Here is a 22,556-nt window from a genome sequence, read left to right on the forward strand (position 1 = left end):
AGGAGACAGAAAGATTGTAACAACCAGAGGTGGGGGATGATGCTGAGGAAAAGTGTCTTCCTGACACAAAAAGGACTCATGCACATATGAACTCACAGAGACTGGCAGCATGCATGGGACCTGCACAGCTTCAGGAGAAATGGGCGGTCCTAGCAATGAAAGAAGGAAGTGGACACAGGGTCCTTCCTCTAATAAAGAAGCTATCTGATATCCACTGGCAAAGGAGAAATATGTTTTCCCCAGTAGGCTCTCACTGGGTTTGTCAACCACATTTCAGGGCGGGCCCAGCAGTGGTCCAATACAAACGGAAATCCGGGGTATTTTTGCGGATTGTTTCATTTTGCTTTGGTTTTCTCCTATTAGTCTTTTGCTTGTTTATTCTGATTTTCTTTTTTTTTTCTGATTTTCATTTTTATGTTGTGTGTGTGTGTGTTGTGCTTCTTCTCCTCTTCTTCTCATCCTTTTGTTTTGTTTTTGTTTGTTTGTTTGTTTTTCGAGACAAGGTCTCTCTGTGTAGCCTTGGCTGCCCTGGACTCACTTTGTAGACCAGGCTGGCCTCAAACCCACAGAGATCCGCCTGCCTCTGCCTCCCAAGTGCTGGGATTAAAGGCGTGTGCCACCATCGCCCAGCCTCCTCCTCTTCTTCCTCTTCCTTCTCTTCCTCTTTCTCCTCCTCCTCCCCTTTCTTTTTTAAAGATTTCTTTATTTATTATGTATACAGTGTACACCTGCATGCCAGAAGAGGGCAGCAGATCACATTACAGATAGTTGTGAGCCACCATGTGGTTGCTGGGAATTCCAGGACCTCTGGAAGAGCAGTCAGTGCTCTTAAGCTCTGAACCATCTCTCCAGCCCCCTTTCTTTTTCTTTTTAACATTGCATTGGTGAGGAGGTGGAGAGGAATTATGGAAGGGAAAAACATGACCAGATTATATTGTATGAAAAAATTTTCAATTAAAAAGATCAAAAGACCAATTTTTAGCTATTTAATTTTTTTTAACTAAAATGGAGAGCTGAGAATGTGATAAGTGGTGTAGTACTTATGTAGCCTGAGTGAGGCCCCTGGGGTCACCTGGGTTCAAGAGAGAGGGAAGGAGAGAGAGAGACAGAGAGACAGAGAGAGAGACACAGTCAGACAGAGACAGACACAGAGAGACAAAGAGATTGATTTACTGGTGGTGAGAATATGAAACAGCACAGCTATGATGAAAATCAGTATATGGATGCCTCAGAAAACTAAAAATAGGCCTTCCATGGGCTTGAGCTTATCAGTCCTGAGTCTATAGGGAAAGGAGTGCCAGTCAGCATGGTATAGATACCTGCCTGCTCATGGTTCTCCCTAGTCACAGTAGCCTATATACTGTGTCTTTGTTAGTATCTATTGATGTGATAAAACACCAGGACCAAAGCAACATGGATGGAAAAGGGTTCAATTCCTCTTCCAGCTTGTACTCTATCATGTGGGGAACTCAAGGCAGGATCCTGGGGGCAGGAGCTGATGCAGAGGCCATTGGAGAGGTGCTGCTTACTGGCTTGCTCCCTATGGCTTGCTCAGCCTGCTTTCTCATAGAACCCAGGACCACCAGCCCAGGGATGGCACTGCCCATAGTGAGCTGAGTTCTCCCACGTCAATCACCATTCAAGAAAGCGCATCACAGGCTAATCTGGATGGGAATTTTTCTCAATTAAGAGGTTAAGATACTTCTTCCCAAATGCCCCTAGCTTATGTTAAGTTGACATTAAAAACTAGCCAGCATATATCTTAAGCAACTGATGAATAAAGTTCATGTGGAATATATACAGGATGCAGTTTTATTTGGCCATAAGGAAGACCTGAATTCAGGACATCTGCCTATGAACTTGTTCTAGAGACTTCTTAATAAGCATGATGTATATATGCATGCATGCATAGATACATGCATGTATGCACATAGTCAGTGGTGTTAGGGATGGAACCTAGGACTTCTTACATGCCCACAAACAACTCTGACACTGAGAAAAGTCCCAGCTCAAGAAGATTATATTCAACACATCTTTTGCTGCAAAATGTTGTGTTCATATTACCACTTTGAAAAAAAATCATGGGGCTGGAGAGATACCTCAACAGGTAAGAGCACTGTCTGCTCTTTCAAAGGTCCTGAGTTCAATCCCCAGCAACCACATGGTGGCTCACTACCATCTACAGTGAGACCTGGTGCCCTCTTCTGGGGTGCAGGTGTACATGCAATCAGAACACTATACATAATAAATAAATAAATAGCCGGGCGTGGTGGCGCACGCCTTTAATCCCAGCACTTGGGAGGCAGAGACAGGCGGATCGCTGTGAGTTCGAGGCCAGCCTGGTCTACATAGTGAGTCCAGGACAGCCAAGGCTACACAAAGAGACCTTGTCTCAAAAACAACAACAACAACAACAATAAATAAATACTGAACCCTCTCTCTTGCATTCCTACTCCATTTGATTAAATTGCTTACAGAGGGGCTGGAGAGATGGCTCAGCAGTTAAGAGCACTGTCTGCTCTTCCAGAGGTCATGAGATCAATTCCCAGCAACCACATGGTGGCTCACAACCATCTATAATGTGTGTGATCTGATGTCCTCCTCTGCTTGCAGATGTACATGCAGGCAGAGCACTGTATACATAATAATAAATAAATCTTTTTAAAAAATAAATAAATTGCCTACAGAACTTCAAAGAACTTGGGAACAGGTTTAGTTTCATATACCAATTCATTGTTTAAGAAAAAAGAAAGGGCAATTCCATCTTCAAAAACAAATATAGTAAGAACTTTCTGGGTTGGGGATGTTGCCAGAGAGGTGACTCAATGATTAGTTGGTCTTGCAGTAGATGTGGTTTGGTTCCCAGCACCCACGTGGGGGCTCACCACCATCTGTAACCCTAGTTCCAGGGAGTCAGACAAGAAAGTGAGTTTTTGTGAAAATACTTGTTGAAGAATGATATTTTTGACTAGCAAGGCTATGAAAGAATATTTGGGACCCAATATTTACATAGTTCAATATTTAAAGGCATACATGGTAATAGCTTCCTGTTTACATAACTTGACAGCTTGTAGGGTACTGCAACACTTGTGGACGTCCTAAATTAAAAATCCATGGGGCTGGAGAGATGCTCAGACGTTAAGGCACTGTCTGCTTTTCCAGAGGTCCTGAGTTCAATTCCCAGCAGCTACATGGTGGCTCACAACTATATATAATGTGATTTGATGCACTTCTCTGGCCTACAGGTGTACTTGCAGGCAGAGCACTGTATACATAATAGTAAATAAATAAATAAATCTTTTTTAAAAAATTCCTGTGGGGATCTGGAGATGTATTTTGGTCTTATTTGCTTAATATGCATTGAAGCCCTAGGTTAATCCATAGCACCAACAGAAAAAAAATTGTAGCTGGACATGGTGGCAAACACCTTAATCCCAACACTGGAGAGACAGAATATTTCTGTGAGTTCAAGGCCAACCTGGTCTTCAAAGCTAGTTCAAGGCAGCCAGGGCTGTTACAGAGAAACCCTATCTCAAAAAAGAAAAAAGAAAGAATTGGACATGGTGGCACACATTTTAATCCCAGAGCTAGGGAAGCAGAGGCAGGCAGATTGCCGTGAGTTCAAGGCCAGCCTAGTCGACAAAGTGAGTCCAGGACAGCCAAGGCTACACAGAGAAACCCTGTCTCGAAAGAAGGAGGAGGAGGAGAAGGAAAGAAAAAAATTAGAAATATTGTGGTTTCTTATGATCCAGCAATCCTACTACTGTGTGTATCCAAGGAAACTAAACCAGAACGTTGAAGAGACTTCTATGTTCCTTAAAGCACATTCACCATTGACAAGAGTCCATTGACTAATGAATAAAGTATATGCATAATAGAATAGAAATAAACAGTAAAATAGTAAAACCCGGGCTGGAGAGATACCTCAACAGGTAAGAGCACTGACTGCTCTTCCAGAGGTCCTGAGTTCGAGTTCCAGCAACCACATGGTGGCTCACAACCATATATAATGTGATCTGATGCCCTCTTCTGTCCTGCAGGTGTTCATGCAGGCAGAGCACTGTATACATAATCATAATAAATAAATCTTTAAAAAATAATAGAACCCTATCACTTGCAGCAACGTGGATGGTGTAAAGGATGTTATGGTAAAGGATAGAAAGACAAATATTGCATGCTCCCATTAATATGGAGGCTAACAGTGGATCTCATGGAGTAGAAGGTTTTGCCAGCCTGGGCCACGGTGGGAATTAGAAGAGAAGATACTCCAAGTACCCTAATTAGATCACTAAAGTACACTGTATCCATGTTCTGAAATTTTATGTTGTACTTCATAAATAAGTACACTAATTGTCTATTAAAAATACTAGAATGTGTATTTTTAAATTGTATTGTTTACAGATATAAGGCAAGGGAAAATGTAAACAACTTCATTCTCTCTGTGTGCGTGGCTGCAGAGTAAGGGCATGGCAGTGCATGCACTGAGCAAGTGCTCTCCCACTGAGATCTGTCCTCACCCATGCAGCCTGCTGAGAATGGCTCTCACTATGCAGCTCAGATTGGCCTCCAACCTGGCAGTCTTCCTGGCTCAGCCTCCCGCATGATGGGATTACTGACATGTACTACCACACCAGACTCACTTTCAATTTGGGGGGTGCTGTTTTTGAGACAAAGTCTCACTTTGTAGCTCAGGTTGGTCTCAACTTCGTGGCAATCTTCCTACCTCAGGATCCCAGGTGCTTGAATTACAGGCATGAGGCACCATGCCGGACTTATATTCAAACATTTTTTATCTTGTGTATGTGCGTATATATCATGTGTATATGAAATATGTATGTGTGTGTGTCCATGGCACATATACACAAGTCAGAGGACAACTTTGGGTGTCAGCCCTCACCTTGCACCTTTTTTATTTGTTTGCTTATTTAGCTGAGCCTGATGACAAATGCCTGTAATCCCAGCACTCTGGGAGGCAGAGGTAGGCAGATCTTTGAGTTCAGGGACAGCTTGGTCTACAAAGCGAGTCCAGGAAAGCCAAGGCCACACAGAGAAACCTTGTCTTGAAAAACCAAAAAAGAAAGAAAAGAAAAGAAGTAAGGAAGGGGGCTGGAGAGAGGGCTCAGAGGTTAAGAGCACTGCCTGCTCTTCCAAAGGTCCTGAGTTCAATTGTCAGCAACCACATGGTGGTTCATACCCATCTGTAATATGATATTATGCCCTCTTCCATCCTACAGGTGTACATGCAGCCAGAGTACTGTATACCTAATAGTAAATAAATAAATCTTTTTTTAAAAGAAGGAAGGAAGAAAAAAAAGAAAAAAAAAAGAAGGAAGGAAGAGACAGAAAGAAGGAAAGAAAGAAGGGAGAGGGGGAGAGGGACAGAGGGACAGAGAGATAAGAAGGAAGAAAGAGGAGGAGGAAAAGAGGGAGGGAGGGAAAGGCGAAGGAGGGAAGGAAGGAAGGAAGGAAAGAAGGAAGGAAGGAAGGAAGGAAGGAAGGAAGGAAGGAAGGAAGGAAAGAAAAGGCTTTAAGTAGGAATCAGAGCACAGAACCAGAAGCATGGCGACCTGTAATTACTGAAAATGACCGCCAGAGGGCGGGCTTTCCTGAGTGGTAGCAATTTAGATTCTGAGCAGAAAGGAACAATAAGTAGCACATTTTAAGGAGACTGTGGAAGAGGGAAGAATGTCTCTATGGAGGCATGAGAATGTTTAATGTATTAAAGCCGAGGGTAATAAACTATGAAAATAAAGGGAGGCCAAATAAGACTATAATAATATGTAAAATGTCTGTTTTTTAGTCAACACACTAAGATTAAAAAGAAAAAAATGAAAGTCTTAAGTGCATAACAGTAAAATATCATATGTAGAAATTTGTTTGTGAGACTAAATCTCTAACAGTCAAAATATCAGCTTCGTATAAAAGGAAATAATGTAGAAGTAATTGTTTATTGCTGCAGTGATGGCACATGCCTGTAATCCCAGCACTTAGGAGGCAGAGCCCAACCCAGGACAGCCAAGGCTGTTACACGGAGAAACCTTGTCTCGAAGAAAAGAAGGAAGGAAGGAAGAAAGGAAGCGGGAATTGCAGATTGAGCATATATGTTAGGTGTTGTATGTCCACTATCTAACACAAGCCTTTAACATTGGCATTCTTAAGAGTACTGTCCTCGAGGGCTGGAGAGATGGCTCAGTGGTTAAGAGTGCCACCTGCTCTTCCAAAGGCCGAGTTCAATTCCCAGCAACCGCATGGTGGCTCACAGCCATCTATAATGAGATCTGGTGCCCTCTTCTGGCCTGCAGGGGTACATACAGGCAGAATACAGTATAAATAATAAATGAATCTTTTTTTTTTTCTAAAGAGTACTGTCCTCATTTAACGAGCGAACTGAAGCTTTAAAATCACAGATGGCTTATTCAAGTTCCAACTGTTAGGAAAGGCGGCCGAGACTCTGAGGATTTCCCTCCTGAAGGCCAGCCAGCATTGCCTGGCTCCCCACACAGCTCTCCAGCTTGCCTCGCGCAGTTCGGTGAACAGGCTGGTTTCCCTTGCGGAGGACCATTCCCACTAGACTTTCACTCGCTTCTCCTCTTCTGGGAAGTCTCTGCTCTCCAAGCCTGGGTCAGGTGGACTTCCTTCAAGTATCTATAGTTCCTCACCATTGTACCACGCTGTTCATTTCCTCACTTGTGCCCACTAAAATGTAAGTTAAGAGTGGAGCAGACACTAGCTCTGGTTCACTCCCGCTGTATTCCCAGGGCCTGGCAAAGCGGCTGGCATAAATATTCATAGCCTTTCTCCCTGGCCCAACCTAATGGCCTACACTCCCAAACCATTTTGAGACAGTTTTTTTCTTCTTGAGACAGGGTCTCACTATGTAGCTTTGACTAGCCTAGAACTCGGTATGTTGACCAGACTAGCATCAAACAACGTTCTGCCTGTTCTCAAGTTCCGCCTGCCTTTGCCTCCACACCCAGGCAGAAGTCTCTGCAAATATTTATGACACTATGGTCTCTGAAGACTGAGAGTTTCTGAAGACTGCTATCGTAATATCTTGAATTTGACAGGCAGGACAAACGCTTTTTGAAGAGCCACATCCTTAACACAGCAACAAACTCAACGAATCCCTCCCTGTCCTGGGCTCACTCTGTAGGCCAGGCTGGCCTCTGACAGATCAAAGTAGCTCCATTTTGTTTAAAACTCCCATTCCTGTATTTGGGTGACTTACTTGTGAACTCCGGATCTAGAAAATCCCATAGACGATACACTTGGCCCAGAGACATAGAATAACCAATCAGCTGTTAAACAGAAAATTACTGAAAGTCCAGACGTTCCCCCAGGTCTCCCAAAAAGTTAATCCTCTGTGGTTTGGCACCAGCCTTGTACCAGACTAGTATCAATCAGTTTAAAGGGCAATATCCCCCCACAGATGTCATCCAGTCATATACTGTAAAACCCATTTGTTTAAAACCTATAAAACCCAAATCTATTGCGATGGTGAGGGAGTCCCTGCCCCAGATTAAATGAACAACCCTCATGCACTTGCATTGGAAGTGGCTCCTGAGTGGTGTTTGGGGACCTTGAGATCTGGGCATAACACCTAGAACTCAGAGAGCTGCCTGCCTTTGCCTCCCCAGTGCTGGGATTACAGACATGCACCATCACACCCGACTGAGTGCATTGTCTTAATGCAAACCAGAAGAGGGAAACAAATCCCATTACAGATAGCTGTGAACCACCATGTGGGTGCTGGGAATATTACCATTTTAAAGGTTTATTTATTTAGCCAGGTGTGGTGTCACACACCTTTAATCCCAGCACTCAGATAGGCAGAGGCAGACAGATAGCTATGAGTTCAAGGTCAGCCTGGTCTACAGAGTCTAGGACAGCCAAGGCTACACAGAAACAATTAAAAATATTTTTGTGTGTGAGGGTTCTGCCTGCATGTATGTATGTGCCCCATGGAAGGTGTGGTTCCCAAAGGGGTCAAAAGAAGGCAACAGGTCATCTCCTATGGAACAGGAGTTGCAGATGGTTGTGTGGCATCATGTAGGTGTTGGGAACCGAACCTGGGTTCTCTGGAAGGACAAGTGCTCTGTACTTGTTTTATGTCAAACTGAAGTCATCTGAGAGGGGGGAACCTCAAGAAAATGCCTCCATAAGATGCAAGTTGTACGCAGGCCTGTAGGTCATTTTCTTAATGATTGAAGGGCAAGGGCCTAGTCCACTGTGGGTGGTGACACTTCTGGGATGATGGTTTGGGGTTTTATAAGAAAGCAAGCTGAACAAGTATGAGGAGCAAGCCAGTGAGCAGCACCCGTCCATGGCTCTGCATTAGCTCCTCCTGCAGGTTCTTGCCCTGGCTTCCTTCAGTGATGAACTGAATGATCCCTTTCCTCCCCAAGTTGCTTTGTGTTTGAGCGGAACAATGACATCTTGTTTGGTTTTTTGAGACAGGGTCTCTCTGTGTTAGCCTTGGCTGTCCTGGACTCGCTTTGTAGTCCAGGCTGGCCCTGAACTCACAGCGATTCACCTGCCTTTGCCTCCCGAGTGCTGGGATTAAAGGCGTGCGCCACCACTGCCCAGCTCCAAGACATGTTCTTAACCACTGGGCCATCTCTCCTGCTCCCCAGTACTAGATTTAAAATCACAGATTAACTACCACACAGCAATAGCAAAAGTAGTTGTGTCAATTTATATGCTGTGTCCAATGCTGATGATGGGCTTTTCCATTTTTTCAGCTAGAGGAATGTGATGTCGCAGGGTATTTGATCCCAATGTGATCCTTGAGATTGCCAACTGTAAAAAACCTATCTTTTGTCTGGCGTGGCTGATTCCTAACACACACCTTTAATCCAAAGCTATCTGTACACAGGAGCTAATAAAATTAACCCTAGGACAAGGGGCAGAACAAGAAATCAGGTAACAAGGACTAAAGTATTTAAGACAGTATGTAGAGGTAGAAGGGGCCTTCGGTGCTTTTAGCTCTTTAGCTCTTTGGCTCTTAGCACTCTAGCTCTTGAGCTCGTCTTCTTGGCCTTTGAGCTAGCAAGCCTTTGGCCTTGAGGTTTTTGGTCTTTTCCTCCTGATTTGTCAGCTGAGCTAATGAGCCTTTTTGGGCCTTTTCCATCTGATGTGAGCTGAGTAAGAAAGCCGGCTGGGAGCTTTCTCAGCCTGAGTTAGCAGGTTTTTCACCACAGTATCTGGCTCCTGAGTCTTTATTGGTAACTAGAGACGAGGGATTGTAAGTTAAAGCAATGTGATTTGTCTTACAGTTTTCCTCTGCATTCCTTCTATTTCAGTCAGACTGATTTTGTACATAATTTGCTTTCGTCTTCTGTGTTGTTGACATACTTTGCTAGTTTTCAAATTACCTAGATTTTTCTTGGTTTACAAAACACTCCTATTTTCTGAATGTTGATCTGTGTAGTTATGTGCACTGTGAATTTCACCTGCCAATCTGTAGATTGCTTTTCTGATTTTTGTGGGGAGGACTTTTGGTTACAACTATTCTATCACATTGCCCTTGTCTTTTAGTTTGTTTGTTTTGTTTTTTCAAGACAGGGTTTCTGTGTGGCCTTGGCTGTCCTGGATTCTTTGTAGACTAGGCTGGCCTGGAACTCACAGGAACATATAAATCGATGAGGATTCTAATGAATCAAATAGTACTCTAGAAACAAGTGAACACAAAGGAAGAGAAAGTTCTTCATCTTCCCCTGAGTATCTCCCAAGTGTACAACAGGCACCAATACTATTACTTAAGTTTTTCTCTTGCAAATGAGCTGTTTCAAGGATCCAAGTAATTATGAGCTAAAAAGGGTAAGCCATGCATGGCTCACAAGTTTCAGTTCGACCTGATCTACATAGTGAGCTTCAGGCTAACTAGGACTGCATAGCAAGACTCAGGCTAGAAACAGCAGAGGGAACACTATTTTTATGCACCTATGGTTTTGGGTGACAGCAATGGCATCTCTGGGGAATCCCATTCACTTTGGAGGTTGCCAGAGTCCTAGAAATACTGGCCGGTGTCAAGGGATCAAAAATAACATCAAATACTGCCCACTCAAATCTTTGCCTACTATCCTTGGTTAAAAGGGTTAGCCTGGTCCTTGTCTGAGTGCCTGTTCAGAAGAACAGACCACCATGAAGGCATTGGGCACAATTCGGGAGTACAAAGTGGTGGTGGCCAAGTCCCACTTCTGCTACTTCGTGTCACAGCCAAAGGTGAAGTTGTCATCCGGGAAGATAGTGTCCTGCGGGCAGGTGTTTGAGAAGTTACCACTGGGTGTAAAGAACTTCACCATCGGGCTGGAGAGACGGCTCAGCGGTTAAGGGCACTGGCTGCTCTTCCAGAGGTCCTGAGTTCAATTCCCAGCAACCACATGGTGGCTCACACCCATCTATAATGTGATCTAATGTACACTGTACACGTAATAAATAAATCTTAAAAAAAAAAAAAAACTTCACTATCTGACTGCGCTATGACTCCCGCAGTGACACACTCAACATGTACGGAGAGTACCGGGACCTCACTGGTGTGGTCACACAGTGCTACCAGATATGGGTGCCCGGCATCATGCTCACACGCATTCCATCCAGATCATGTTCCTGTTGCCTTGCCACTTCTTGCAGCGCCAGCACAAGCCACACTTCACCACCAAGATGTCCAACACCTTAGAGACCCAGAGACCCACTGAATAAAACTCGAGAAAGGCGAAAAAAAAAAAAAAAGTAGCCAGAAGTGGTGGCGCACTCAAGGAGGCAGAAGCAGGTGGACCCAGACCAGCCAGAGCTACAAGACCCTGTCTTTTAACAAAAAAGGACGCAAAAACATTTCAAGTTTTTTCCTTCTCAACTTTAGAATGCAGAAGAAAAACATTTGTGAAAGGTAATTCCGTGGTTTGACAGAAAATAGTACTGTTCCCAGAAGCAACTATCCCTCTTTCCTCATTTTGTGTCCTGAGTGTTTACTTGGCTTTCTGTCAGGGCACACAGGTGATCAGGCTTGTGTGTAAATACAGCCAAATGAAAGGCCAGTCAGAATGAGTCATAACCACTTTCAGCTGTGGTCCTACTGACTACAGCGAGGCTCAAATTTTCTCTCCTTTAGTTTTCTTTCCAAGTAGCTTGAGAAATTTGGCACAGCTAAATTTGCATCCTCTGTGGAGATTCTTCTTGCACTCTGAAATGCTGGTTGATTTATTAGTCAGTTGACAGGCATCTCTACTTTGGGGTGTTCTGTTTTTTTTTTTTTTAAGATTTACTTATTTACTATTTATACAGTGTTCTGCCTGCATGTACACCTGCATGACAGAAAAGGGCACCAGATCTCATTACAGATGGTTGTGAGCCACCATATTGTTGCTGGGGATTGAACTCAGGACCTTTGTAAGCGCAGCCACTGCTCTTAAGCTCTGAGCAAGCGTCTCTCCAGCACAGGTGTATCTAGTTTTTATTTTATTATTATTATTATTTTTTTTTTTTTTTTTTTTTTTTTTGGTTTTTCGAGACAAGGTCTGTGTAGCCTTGGCCATCCTGGACTTTGTAGACCAGGCTGGCCTCGAACTCACAGCGACCCGCCTGCTTCTGCCTCCCGAGTGCTGGGATTAAAGGCGTGCGCCACCATGCCCGGCTGTATCTAGTTTTTAAAGTTCACTGCTGCTAGAAATATTTCTTGAGACATGGCCTTCACATATAATTACAGGTGTGACCTACTGTGCCTGACATTTGTTTTGTTTTTCAAGACAGGGTCTCTCTGTGTAACAGTCCTGGCTGCTCTGGACTCACTTTTGTAGACCAGGCTGGCATGCCTGCCAATTTTGTGCTCTTCTAGTGCCCTCCTCACTTGAGAATTCATCAAGTGACTGAAACTTCCCGTCCATACTGGGGATTGAATTCAGGAGCTCCTACCTGCTCCGTAAGCACCAGTTAACTCTGTCCCCCCTCGCCCACTCCAGCCTCCAAACCCTTCTTGAAGCACTAGAACACCATATGTGGCTCAGGAGACTTGAGTTCGCTCCAAATTAATTCCCAAGAGCTCTTTCTTTACCCTCTCATTTTCTACAACTTTCAGTATTGAGTTCATCTGAATCCTCAGATATATCCCCCCCCCCCCAAATCCCCAGCACCGCCCCCACCCCTCTTCTCTACCTGTCCTCAGCCACTTTAACTTTAGGCTCTTTTGCTCACAAAGAGCTTGGGCACCACTGAAAAAAAGAAATAGACAACACATTATCCACCTGACAAGAGTGTGGAGACATTCAGACAGCTGTTAGAGCTCCTTGGCCACTCAAGAAACTTGGCCTACACCTTTCATAATAAACATATAAGGCCATAGTGTTTGTCTTTCTCACAAATGTAGACAAAAAAACCATTAACCATATCAGCTTCTGTATGCTAGAAGACATTTACGATTCAGCTCGTGTGTATGGCTTGTATTACAGCATCTGACATCTGACTCAAAGTTTTAGATGAGCCTGTCAGATCTCTGCATCTTCATGTGCTGTATTTTCTACCTCTGACTGGTACTATCACAATTAATTTTTAAGTGAATTTTACTTGTCTTAAAGCAAAACTGGGATAATTTACTGGCTGTCAGCTCTAGGTTTCAAGGGAATAAGGTGGAGAGGGATAGAGTGGGTCACCTGATGTCCTCCTCTGCTCTCCACGGGCATGCATACCTACACACGTGCCCTCACATACAAATGGAAATGTTTTCAGTTATTGGCATCCAAAGTGATGCAGATCCCAGAACTTTCATGCTACTTGGACTTATGGGTGTGAGTGGACATTCTCTGAAGATACATTTATACTGCAGATTGAAAGCTAACATTATCTTGGACCATCTTCACTTTTATTTGAGTGTGTGCACAATGCACTGCACAAATGCCCACATACATGCGGAGGCCAGTTCAAGCTCAGGTGTCTTTCCTCAGGTGCTAGACCTTAATGAGAAAGTCTCTAATTGGACTAGAGTTCAAGTAGGTTAAGGTGGCTGGCCACCAAGCCCCTGGGACCCACCCTTTTACCTTCCCAGTGTTTCCCAGTGTGGGAGTACAAAACCACATCCGGCTCTGTTTTTTTTCGTTTGTTTGTTTGTTTTGTTTTTTCATTTTTCCCAGACAGGGTTTTTCTGTATAGCTTTGGCTGTCCTGGACTGGCTTTGGAAACCAGGCTGGCCTCAAACTCAACTTTGATCCGCCTGTCTCTGCCTTCCGAGTGCTAGGATTAATGTTTTGATTTTGAGACAGGATTTCTCAGTGTAGTCCTGGCTGTCTTTGAACTCACAGAGATCCACCTGCCTGCGCCTCCCCAAGTGCTAGAATTAAAGGTGTGTGCCACTGTACCTGGTTCCATACTCGGTTCTCTAAAAAGAGTACTAGGGATTGAATTCAGGTTCTCACATTTGCCAGGTAAGCACTTTACTCAGCCATCCCCCCAAGCCATTTAACCCCTTTTAAATAGCCATTGACTGCCAGCCTCCACATCTTAGTTACCAGTTACAGCTGAGAATTAAGAAAAGCTCTTGGAATGTGTCATTAAAGCATAGTGACTCCTCATTTCTACCAACACTTAAGTTTGAATGCTGTGACATATGAAACCTAGTAAAAAGAGACTTCCCGGCTTAGTCGCCATCCACTGATTTATATAACACTTCTTTTGTTCAGTGACCATAAAAGGTTGCATAACCTTGTCCACAGTGGAAGAAGTTTCTTAGAGTAACCTGAATTCATATTCTGGGCCATGATCATTTATATTTGCTCAGAATATACAATATTCTTACCCCCTTTAAAGACTAGTTATCTTATATATTATGTTACCTATAGATGTTTAAGATTTAAAAACAAATGTACAATGTAGGAAATTCACTATCAATTTCTTCACTATACAACTAAAAGTGTTAATGAACAAAAAAGACACTATAGAAAGTGAAAAATGGTGGAAGTCCTTCTCTTATCAGAATTATTTCAAATGTATAAAGAATTAAACTCTCTAATTTGCAAAGGAGGAGACCAGCAAAATGGATTTTAAAAACATAACCTAACTATATAGACTGTCTAGAGCCACAAACATAAGGAAAAGGGGTCAGCCCAGACAGAACATGTAAACTATAAAACAGCGAGAGCTAGGATATCTCTAGTAACTTTAGATAAAAAGATGTTTGAGTGAAATTCTATACATTCTATTACATAAGGAATGACAATAAGGTGATGAGTCAATCCATCAAAAGGATGGAACAATTATACCCATATATGCCAATCCCAAAACACATGAACGAAGGAAGAAATGGTGCACAACTGCAGTTCAAGATTTCAAAAGACTTCAAGGTCCTACAGATTGAAGATGAATAGGGAAACTTATGTAAATGTAAATCATTCGGACCTACATTCCCTACTGGACGAACATACAACACCCCACCCAACATGACATATACTCCAAGCCTTCTCAGAACATTTTCCAGGCTACATCATTTGTTAGGCCATACAAGTTTCAGGTTTACAAAGAATTAAACAAAACAAAACAAAAAAACAAAAAACGATACAAAGAATGAAATCAAATGCAGTCTTTCCTCCCATCATAACAAGGTGAAATTAGAAATCAAGGCAGCAGGAGGACTCAGAAGATGAAGGTGTTTGCTGCCAAGACTGACAACCTGAGTTGGACCCTCAGGATCCACTTGGTGGAGACAACTGACTTCTGCAAGTTGTCCACACATGTGCCATTACACATGCATGTTCACACACACACACACACACACACACACACACACACACACACACACACACAGCATCAAAAGGAAATTAATTAACATGTAACCTAAAGTAGTACACATACCTTCAATCCCAGCAACTGGGAGACAGAGACAGGCAAATCGCTGCTGAGTTTTGGGGCCAGCCTGCACTACACATAGTGAATTTCAGATCAACCAAAGCTGCATTGAGAGACCCTCTCCCCAAACAAACAAACAAAGAAACAAACAAAAATCAAAAACAAAAGCCAAGCCAAGCCAAGCACGGTGGCACACACCTGTGATTCCAGCAGAGGCAGGTGGATTGCTGTGAATTTGAAGCCAGCCTGGTCTACAGAGTGAGTTCCAGGACAGCCAGGGCCAGAGAAACACTGTCTTGGAAAACAAACAAAAAAACCAAACACAGCCAACTGACAAGATGCAGCAAAAAGTGTCATGAGACTTTATTAACTATAAACACCTATACTATAAAAGGAAGGCTTCAAATCAATAAGCCAGCTTTATACAAGAATCACAACAATGGGTGAGGTGGGGAGAAGAATCAGTAAAGTGCTTTTTTTTGTCCACATGAGGACCCGAGTTTGAATCCCCCAAACCCATGTAAAAAGCTAGAGATGGCAGAGTTCATATAATCTCATTGCCAGGCAGCCAGAGCCAGGAGGAGCACTGAAGCTTGCCGGCAGTCAGTATCGATGAACTGGTGAGCTCCAGGTGCAGTGAGAGACCCTGACTCAGCGAATAAGATGCAGAGCAATAGAGGAAGATACCCAACACTGACTTCTCCACATTTTAATATTTAAAAAGGAGGGCATTAATATTTAAAGACAATTCTTCTCTGTGTCTTCCAAATATTAGAAGAGCAAACAGTAGGCATATTCTGAAGGCAGTATTGCCTGGTAATAAAGATACAGGAAGCATACTACAGGGCTGGTGAGATGGCTCGGCAGCAAAGGGGCAAAGCTGGGGGAGTTCAATACCTGGACCCCACATAGTGGAAGAAGAAAAGTGACTCCTGTGAGTTGTCATCTAAGTTCCATATAAGCACCTTGGCACATACACCCCACCACCAAATGTCGCAAAATGCTTCTAAAAAAAGAATACCAAATATTTCTTATGAACACTCATGTAGAAATCACCAATAACCAAACCCACACTACCAAAAGATTACATGCCTTACATGGCATTTTACTAAGACTAGAATTGTTGAACATATGAAAAGGAGTCCAATTTAGTCCACATTAGCATAATGAAAGAATGTATCACAATCACCTCAGCTAACACAGAACGCTGGATGATCTAGTTCCACATGGTTTAATAATTAAATATCAAGCCCCAGGAGCTGGTTCCCTGGTTAAAAACACTGGCTGCTCTTGCTGAGAATGCCAGGTTCAGTTCCCAGCAACCACAAGGTGGCTCACAACTGTCTGCAACTCCAGTTCCACGAGATCCAATGAACTCCTTTGGCCTCTGCAGGTAACATCAAAGTACATGTGGCACATATATATATGGCAGTAAACATTCATACACATAAAAATAAATCTTTTATAAAAATCAAACTCCCCAAACTAGGAGTGAAAAGAAACGTCCTATTATAACGGATATTTATGAAGCTCCCACAAAGTTATCCACTCTATACAATTATATCCAAAGTTGTCTTAGAATCTCCAGTTACACACTAGGCTTACACACGAGGCAAAACAAAAAAGGCAACCAACCTAGATGGTTAAGATACTATAAATAAAACCCACCAAAATATATTTGCATCAACAAATTACCATAAAACTGAAGATACAAAACTATTTTATAAGGGAGCTGGAGAGATGGCTCAGAGGTTAAGAACACTGACTGCTATTCCAGAGGTCCTGAGTTCAAGTCCCAGCAACCACATGGTGGCTCACAACCATCTATAGTGAGATCTGGTGCCCTCTTCTGGCATGCAGGATGCACATGCAGGCAGAACACTGTATACATAAATAAATCCTTTTAAAAAATCTAATTTATAAAAAAGCAGTTGTAGAATAAGCAGTTCTCAACCTGTGGACTCCATATCCCACATATAAGATATGTAAATCACAATTCATAACAGCAATGATAGTTATGAAGTAGCACTGAAAAATAATTCTGTGGGGCTGGAGAGATGGCTCAGAGATTAAGAGCACTGTCTGCTCTTCCAAAGGTCCTGAGTTCAATTCCAAACAACCACATGGTGGCTCACAACTATATATGTGATTTCATGCCCTCTTCTGGCCTACAGGTGTACATGCAGGCAGAACACTGTATACATAATAAATAAATAAACCTTTAAAAATATATATGTGAAAAATAATTGTATGGTTGGGGTCAGCAGAACATGAGGAACTGTACTACAGGGTCACAGCACTAAGAAAGTTGAGAAACACTGGTTATAGATGGTTACATATACTGACAATGCATGTGTAAATTAGTTCAGAAGATAATTTCATACATATAGAGGAAAATATTTAGGTATGGTTAGGGTCTAACACAAAACTACGTGAGAAGTGGAAATCTAACTGTAATTTTTAAAAAAGACCTAAAAATATATACTTGTAGTCATTTAGACTTAAAAATACTAAAGTAGATGAGAACACTCTTCAAAACATTCCTATTAAAACTCCCAAAAGCCTTTTTCACAGAAATGAAAAAACTCCTGCTGAAGTTTACACAGAACTGTTAAGTGATTCAACTAGATAAAATCATCTCGAAAAGGAAGGGCAAAGTTGGAAACACACACCCTGACTTTAAAATCACAGAGCTGCAGTTAATCAAAGCAGTATAGTGCTAGCATAATTCAATATATAGACTCAGCCAGGTATACTGGTGAGCACCCTGAATCACAGCACTTGAGAGGCAGAGGCTCAAAAAAAAACAAAGAAAAACCAAGCCAACAGAACCAAAGTAAATAAAAAACAATGTTAAAAATAGTAAGCTGGGGGGCTGGAGAGATGGCTCAGTGGTTAAGAGCGCCACCTGTTCTTCCAAAGGTCCTGAGTTCAATTCCCAGCAACCACATGGTAATGTGTGCTGATGCCCTCTTCTGGCCTACAGGTGTACATGCAGGCAGAGCACTGTATAGATAATAAATAAATAGATCTTTTAAAAATACAAAATAATAATCTGGGTGTGGGGTCCATGTCTTTAATCCAAGCACTTGGGAGGCAGAGGCACATGGATCTCTGAGCTCAAGGTTAGTCTGATCTATAGAGTGAGCTCCAGGACAGCCAAGGGTATACAGAGAAAAAAAATAGTGGCAATGCCACTTAAGAGGGCTGGAGGGATGGCTCAGAGGTGAAGAGCACAGGGTGCTCTTCCAAAAGTAGTAAGTTCAATTTCCAGCAACCACATGGTGACTCCCAACCATGTATAAGGAGATCTGGTGCCCTCTTCTGGCGTGCAGACATACATGCACACAGAAATACTGTAAAGATAATAAATAAATAAATAAATCTTTTTTTTTTTTTAAATGAGGGGAAACAAACTGGGCATGGTGGCACACACCTTTAATCCCAGTACTCAGGGAAACAAAGGCAGGAGGATCTCTGTGAGTTAGAGGACATCTGGGTCTACAGAGCAAGTCCAGGACAGCCAAGGTTACACACAGAGAAACCCTGTCTGGAAAAAACAAAGAGGGGAAACCATCTCTTTGTCAAATAGTGGTAGTACAAATTAATTTTTTTTTAATTTTTTTAAATTTATTATTATATATACAGTGCTCTGCCTGAATGTACATCTGCAGGCCAGAAGAGGGCATCAGATCACACTATAGATGGTTGTGAGCCACCATGTGGTTGCTGGGAATTGAACTCAGGACCTCCAGAGGAGTAGTCCGTGCCCTTAACCTCTGAGCCACTTCTCCAGCCCGGTAGTACAAATTAATATCCCTATACAAAAAAAGAAGGATCCTTATCTTATACCACCTAAAAATTTAACTCAAATGATACAAAAACTAGATTAATGAATAAAACTTAGAAAAAAACATAAGTAAATCCAAAAACCAAATGAACGAGGATTTCCTAACAATTTCTTCAAAATACCAAAAGCACAAGCAACAAAATAAAAAACAAAAACAAATGGATTGACTATACTTTCTTAAATGCTTTTGGACTGGTGAGATGGCTCAGCAGGTTAAAGATACTTGGCAAATCTGGCTACCTGAGTTCAATCCCTGGGATCTACAAGGTGAACACACTCCTACAAGCTGTCCTGACTTCCACACGTGTGCCACGACAAGCGCACACACCCGCACAAATGTGATAAAAAAAAAATTACATACTTTTGTGCAAAGGATAGAGGAGAAAGACAACTTTTAACTGGATAAAATATTAGCAAACTAGTTTATAAGACTCTAGTATCTGAGAATGTGAGAACTCTTATAATTTAGTAGCAAAGGACAGACATCCTGTATGAAAATGGCCAGTGTGGAGACATCAAAAAGCTACGAATGGCAAACAAGGAGATGATATGCAAAATCACAAGTTATTAAAAAAAATAAAACCTCAAACGTTCATGAACCCACTTCATACTCACTAGAATGGTCATGGTAAGACAATAGAAAACAAAAACACGTAGAGAAACTGAAACTTCTGGATGCTACCTACTAGCAGCAATGTAGTTTGAAGATCCCTGCGTAAGTTTAGTACAGACTCACCATGTAACTCAGCAGTTTCACTCTGTAAATAATACTCTCACTGTCAAAAAGATTTTAAAACAAGGAATTAAACAAGTGTGTACACAATCCCTAAAGTGGAAACAACCCCAATTCTTTGTTTGGTTTGATTTACTTGAAACAGGGTTTCTCTTATAGTTCTGGCCGTCCTAGACTTGCTTTGTAGACCAGCCTAGCCTTGAACTCACAGAGATCCACCTGCCTCTGCCTGGGATTAAAGGCGTGTGCCACCAGGCCCAGGAACAACTCCAATCCCCCCCCCCCCCTTTTTAAGATTTATTTATTTACTTATTATGTGTATAGTGTTCTGCCTGCATGTACACCTGCACACCAGAAGAGGGCACCAGAACTCATTATAGATGGTTGTGAGCCACCATGTGGTTGCTGGGAATTGAACTCACAACCTTTGGAAGAGCAGACAGTGCTCTTAAGCCTCTGAGTCTTCTCTCTAGCCCAACAACTCCAACTTTTAACTACTTTGGGTAAATTTATGGCACATACAGCATGTGTGTACATATATATAACTCAGTTATAAAAGGGAATGAAGACCTGATATGTACATGAACCTTGAAAAGCATCATACTAATGAAAGCAATCTAACATAAGTCATAATTTCAATGATGAGAGTTCTAGAAAAGACAAATCCAGACAAAAGTTAGTGGTCTCCAAAGGCTGCATAGAGGAATGGGAAATAACCACTCACTAATAGGTGCAGAAAAAATCCTGAAACTACAAAATGATTAACTGCACAACAGTGAACACACTAAATATCTCAATTGGATATATATACTTTTCTTGGTTTTTTAAGACAGGGTTTCTCTGTGTAGCCTTGGCTGTCCTGAAACTCACTCTGTAGACCACAATGGCCTCGAACCCAGAAAAATCCGCCTGCCTCTGCCTAATTTTAATAGAAAAATAAAAATTGGAGCCAGGCATGGTAGTGCACGCCTTTAAACCCAGCATTCGGGAGGCAGAGGCAGATGGATCTCTGTGAGCAGACAGACCAACCTGGTCTACAAAGCAGTCCAGGACAGCCAAGGATACACAGGAAAACCCTGTCTCAAAAAACAAAACAATATGTTTTATAAAATAAACTGCATTTTTTTTACTATGCTAGAGAATACTTTGGAACCATATTGAACAGAAGGACTAGATTTTATTTCTGTTTCTCAGTCTCACTACGCAGTCCTGGAACTGAAAAAGAGACCCACCTGCCTCTGCCTTCCAAGTGCTGGGAATAGTGGTATGACCTAAAGCAAGGTTAATTATTTGAAAGTCTAATTATACAAAGTTCTATTACCCTTGGGTCTTTCTTCTCAGTAATCTACTTTGACAATTTTATGTAAATGATAGAATGACATATGTAACATTTTTGCCACATGCAACATTACAGACTGGTCATTAAAACAGACGAAAATTATGCAATTAAAGATGTGTAGGACAAGACATAGTAGTTCAAAGCTGTTATCCCAGCACTTAGGAGCCCAAGACAGGAACATCACAAACTCAAGACCAATCAGGGATATACAGCAAGACTCTGTCTTAAAGAGAAAAAAAATTATGGATACTAGGACAGAACCTAAACTTACCAATCTTTTAGATAGAGATGGTTACTAAAATAAACTGACACCATCTCCAATACACATGTGGTAGAAACATTAAGTATATGGCAAAGATGTCATGTTAAGACCATTCAAAGGAGTCAGGAAGTAAGTTAGGAAACCATCAAGTACCATCTGAGACAGGATTTTGTTCAGAATAGAGCAAAGTCTCAAGATTAAGAGATCACAGAGTATCAAGCGCCGTAACACAGTAAGCAAATCTCTTCTTCTATACTGACATTAGGAAGTTGCTGACTTTGACAGTTTTAATCAGAAGTGTTTATACTTGCCCTTGATTTGTCTAAAGTAGAAATAACTGTTGGCTTTGGGAGTGCTAGGAACTTTTATCTTCTTACTATAGTCTCTGCTCCACAGTATGTCAAAACCTACCAACAAAATAAAATGAAAATAATCAAATGTGAATTAAGGAAGTCATTAGGAAGATTTTCTTTTCTACTTTTATAATTTTCTCACAGTATTTGGAGTTAAAGATCTTCCCCCAGAAACTTTTTAAAATAGAAGTTTTATTGGAGAAAAATAGAATCACCACATACACAGAAAAAAAGAACACAAAAAAACCAACAGATACAGAAGAACTGAAATTCACAATTACCCAATGTACCTTTCAGTACTTAAACAACTCCCTTAATAGTCTAGCTAGTTTTTAGCTGTAACAGCATCAAATTTTCAAATTTAGAACTCTAGGAAAGTATCAGGCGTGGTGGCTCACGCCTGTAATTCCAGTACTTGGGAGGCAGAGGCAGGTGGATCACTGTGAGTTCAAGGCCAGCCTGGTCTACAAAGCGAGTCCAGGACAGTCAAGGCTACACAGAGAACCCTGTCTCGAAAAACCAAAAGAACTTTAGGACAGGGACCTGCTTTCAAGATAATGAAGGTGGTATCATGAGCCTCCTAGTAGGAACAATTCTTCCTAAAATTGTTTAAAGAATAATTAGTGAGTGGTATACTAGTCTCTATATCCCAGAGACCAATAGGGATGAAATAGAACACTGATGTTGATGGTCCAGTAAACATAACAGCCACATTTCAGTGTCAGAAGAGCTCCTGTAAGGAAACCAGGAAGGAGCTGGAAAAATATACGAAATAGCTGCTCACAAACAATTGGGAAGTTAATCCTAATACTATATATAGTCTGTGCAATTGATGCATTAGAGAGAAATAGGCAACTTAAAAAAAATACAGAGATCTTAACACAGGACTTTGAGACTTCAAGAAAACAATCAATAGTAGACACAAGAGCCCCAAGTCTCCTAAACTGAAGGCTCAGATCTAAGCAGCCCCCTAATGACAAGGAAATATGCTGGTTGAAAAAGCACTAAAGAAGTTCTAATTTAAAAGTAATCCTAAATCTGTCTACTTCTCTCCCAGAATCAACTGCCTTCATGGAAAAAGAAAGCAGGAAAACCATCTGGTGAAGAGAAGTCTGTTACTCACACTTGGAATTTGAAGAAAAACACTTTGTAATTTTCTATGTGTGAACAACTTGGGGACATTTCCCTGA

Source organism: Acomys russatus, chromosome X, assembly GCF_903995435.1.
Source record: "Acomys russatus chromosome X, mAcoRus1.1, whole genome shotgun sequence".
Lineage (NCBI taxonomy): Eukaryota > Metazoa > Chordata > Mammalia > Rodentia > Muridae > Acomys > Acomys russatus.